Source organism: Diaphorina citri, unplaced genomic scaffold (assembly GCF_000475195.1).
Source record: "Diaphorina citri unplaced genomic scaffold, Diaci psyllid genome assembly version 1.1 scaffold5277, whole genome shotgun sequence".
NCBI classification, from domain to species: domain Eukaryota; kingdom Metazoa; phylum Arthropoda; class Insecta; order Hemiptera; family Psyllidae; genus Diaphorina; species Diaphorina citri.
This window is the reverse complement of record NW_007382653.1, coordinates 220-4275: the sequence shown is the minus strand read 5'-3', so window position 1 is coordinate 4275 and position 4056 is coordinate 220. Positions and strand designations below refer to the sequence as shown.

The window sequence follows — 4056 nt, the reverse complement described above, 5'->3', positions numbered from 1 at the left end:
AGATTAGCTCATCGTGATCCCCATCCAATAACTGACTGAAGAAATATTTCAACTTCTCCTGTTGCACATTAGACAGACTCATCTGATTCCTCTCTGGCATTTCATCCTCACTCTCACAGCGTTTCACCCAGGTTGCTGTGGAATAAAAATTTAATCAAAATCAAATCAGGAATTATTTTTTTGTGAAATAAGACCTTTTCTCAATTTTTGTTGACCACCTAATGTCAGCCCAAAGCAATCACCCTAGTTAGGGCTGATTGAGAGGCTGACGAAAAACGCCGACCCCGTCTGTATTGTATACGGGAAAAGGCGAAAAAGAAGAAGAAAGTGGAATACATTATAAGTAGGTATTTGCCTACTCGGATATGGGTATTGAGATACGAGGAACCAGGTTGTAGGGGAAAGCCGGATTAATGCTTGAGAGATTCTCCTCCGTCCAACCCCGTCACAATGAAACTGCTTCATTAGACTCGTGTGGTCTCTGTCGTAATACTACTTTTTATCGTATCTGGTAACCCCCTCTCTCCCTCATTTTCTCTTTTACTCTCTCTTCCCCACTCCATTTCCCCCCCTCTCTCTCTCTCTCTCTCTCTCTCTCTCTTTTCTTTTCTCCTTTTACTTATGTACCTTGTTCCCCAGCTCTCTCTCTATTTCTCTTGCTCGCTCTATCTATTCCTATTTTTTTCTGTCTATTCGTTTGCTCTCTCTCTCTCTCTCTCTCTCTCTCTCTCTCTCTCTCTTTCTGACGTGACGTTCTCTATGATTTGTAGCTGTTACTTGTGGGAGCCTAGAGGTGGTAGAGAGAGAGCGGGAGAGATGAAGAGAGCGGATGGGGAGCCTCTAAGTGTAGGGAGAGAGAGAGAGAAAGAAAGAGCGGATGGGGAACCTCTAAGTGCTCTTTTCTTTTCTCCTTTTACTTATGTACCTTGTTCCCCAGCTCTCTCTATTTCTCTTGCTCGCTCTCTCTATTCCTATTTTTTCTGTCTATTCGTTTGCTCTCTCTCTCTCTCTCTCTCTCTCTCTCTCTCTCTCTCTCTCTCTTTCTGACGTGACGTTCTCTATGATTTGTAGCTATTACTTGTGGGAGCCTAGAGGTGGTAGGGAGAGAGATGAAGAGAGCGGATGGGGAACCTCTAAGTGTAGGGAGAGAGAGAGAGAAAGAAAGAGGGTGGGTGAGGGGATAACTTCTAGGTGAAGGGAGGACTAGAGAGGTAGGAGAGAGAGAGAGAGAGAGAGGCAGACAGACAGACAGAGAGGGTAAACATAAAGAAGGGAGGGGAGGGTAAACAGCTCATTTATTTCATGATAGTTTAGTTTTTCTAACAGAGTATTTAGGTCATGAGGGGCGGGGCTTATAAACATAAAGAAGGGAGGGGAGGGTAAACAGCTCATTTATTTCATGATAGTTTAGTTTTTCTAACAGAGTATTTAGGTCATGGGGGGCGGGGCTTGGAGAAATAGAACAAGTAGTAGTCCTGGGTTCGAATACAGACCTGACAGGAGTTCATACTATAAGAAGATATTGGCTGTAGCTTACAACTACAGCCAATGTTTAATCGAAATTGGACAAATTATTCCAATGTTTATAGTGGACCAAAGGAAACATTGTCGAGTTAAAACTTCGTTCAATTAACCAGCCCAAAGTATTCTTTCACGTTTATTTGATTTTTTCTACGTTTATTTTTGTATTTCGTATCTAACCAGTAATTTAGTGCCTAGTCGTCACAGATTTTATTTTAATTTTCTCAAATTCAATTGACCCTTGTGTGAAGATGGAAGATAAGGACTAATAGAGGAAACTCCAAAGTAAATTTCCATTGGGAAACAGTTAAGCAAACGCCCAGTATATTTACCTATTTTAGGTAGTTTGAATCATACAGGCTCAATTATTAGACTCACTGGATAGAGCATTATTGACCTATAAGTACACTCCTCCTAAAAATCTGTAATTTATCTTCAGAATCATCGTCATATTGTCGTACTAATTTTAGTAAATCATCTATCTATGGCCAAGATTGCAATTTCAGATTAAACTTTCTAAACGGATTAAATCAAGTAATCTGATTGATCAATTTTAAAATCTTGGAATAAAAATAAGCCAATCATAAATCGGTTTAACTTGAGCTAAGTTACTCTGATTGCGGTCTCGATCATCAAACAATCTAATTGAACTAAAACACTTTTATGTATCATAAAATTCAACAGTAATTTGAATAAAAAATATATTTTACATTATTATAATAAATACAAGAAAAGGTGATTTCTAATTTGCAACAAAAACACTTTACACCTTTACAGCCTTACTCAAGAAATAAAATAGAAACATACTGTTCCTATTTACTCGTTCAGATACAAACCACGCACAACGTTGCTTAACTTCAGTGATCCGTGGGGAACTGGTGTATTCAACGTGATATCACCGCTGGTCCCGTAAACTTTAGGTTCATGTACTCACCTCAAACTATCCCTGGCTCCTAGACCCGCTAGTTTCACATCTTCATCCGACAGCAACGCCTCCACTATATGAGTACACTGCTCCCCAGGCACGGATATTTCCACCCCATCCTCCCCCGTATATCCAGCCCTGGTTAGCGTACACGGTATTCCCGCTATAGTACAGGGTCGGCTGGTCATGAAGTAGAGAGAGCTAAGATCCAAGTCTGTGTGACGTTGAAGTATAGTACTGGACAGAGGACCCTGAACAGCTATCAGCCCGCGTTCCTCTGCGGAGAGAAATTGAAGGTGGATGTCTTTCCCGAGGGATTTGAACCGGTCCTGAAATAACATGAGATCGATAGTTCGATATAAGTTTTAATTAAAGACCCAAACTTTGTGAAGTTAGATTAAAATTCATTAAATAATAAAGGATTTTTTTTTGTTATTATTAAAAAAAAAAAATCTAGAGGGAACTGTAAAAACAGAGCTCTTATAGTCCCGAAATGGAAGAGAGAAGAAAAGCCAGCCGTTCTGAGAACGAACCTTATATATTTCCGTGATGATAGGAATCTGAGTATGTATTCTCGAAAGCTCACTTTTTTTCTCTTTTTTTTAAGTTACCTAATTGTCTTTCATCTATTTATGTAGTAAAAAATTCTCCCCGGGCGGTAATCGAACCTGTTACCTCTAGCGCTTAAAAGACAGGCGCGCTACCTTTCAAGCTAACTTGGCTTGCTAATTTAGCGTTTCCTGAGGTATTTATACCCCGGTCGTGGTCATTGAGCAACAGTAGAAGAAAGGGTATTATACCCCAGTAATCGAACGACAGACCTGAGGTATTTATACCCCGGTCGTGGTCATTGAGCAACAGTAGAAGAAAGGGTATTATACCCCAGTAATCGAACGACAGAAAAAAAATTCAGCTGAAATGCTCACCTGGGCTGCAACCATTAGGTCCATATCCACTTTCCTCCTAGAAGCATTAGACACGAGGAATAGACTATCTTCTAGTGTCTTGGTAACAATGAGATCGTCCTGAATACCGCCCTGCTCATTTGTGAACAAGCTGAGAGTGCCTTTGCCTGGATCCAACTCTGAGGAAATGAAAGAGAAAAAGGAATTAATTAGTTTAAGCTCGATCTTTATAGGTCCAACCCTGAGAAATTTATTTATTTATTTTGGTCGTGTTTATAAACGTAGTTTATATATAAAAAAAAAATACACCTATTTTGTACCAAATACATGAGACCCTCCACTTTCCTCCTAGAAGCATTAGACACGAGGAATAGACTATCTTCTAGTGTCTTGGTAACAATGAGATCGTCCTGAATACCGCCCTCCTCATTTGTGAACAAGCTGAGAGTACCTTTGCCTGGATCCAACTCTGAGGAAATGAAAGAGAAAAAGGAATTAATTAGTTTAAGCTCGATCCTTATAGGTCCAACCCTCAGAAATTTATTTATTTGGTCGTGTTTATAAACGTAGTTTATATAAAAAAATTACACCTATTTTGTTCCAAATACATGAGACCTTGTTTAGACTGCGGGAGTAAAGGGACTTTTCAGTCTCATTCTGGCAGTATAAACAGGGTATATTTATTTGCACGCTAAGCAACAAGGC

At 39.7% G+C, this 4056-nt stretch overlaps 1 long non-coding RNA gene and 1 pseudogene across 1 annotated transcript; both read right to left on the bottom strand.

The window, feature by feature from the left end:
• Window positions 1–610: 610 nt before the first annotated feature.
• Window positions 611–1245, bottom strand: LOC113472398. Its single transcript, XR_003394720.1, has 2 exons — window positions 1132–1245; window positions 611–886 (listed from the first exon to the last, which is right to left on the bottom strand). It is a non-coding gene; the product is annotated as an uncharacterized LOC113472398 (long non-coding RNA).
• Window positions 1246–2451: 1206 nt separating this feature from the next.
• On the bottom strand, window positions 2452–3820 carry LOC103521459 (annotated as a pseudogene).
• Between the last annotated feature and the right edge of the window lie 236 nt (window positions 3821–4056).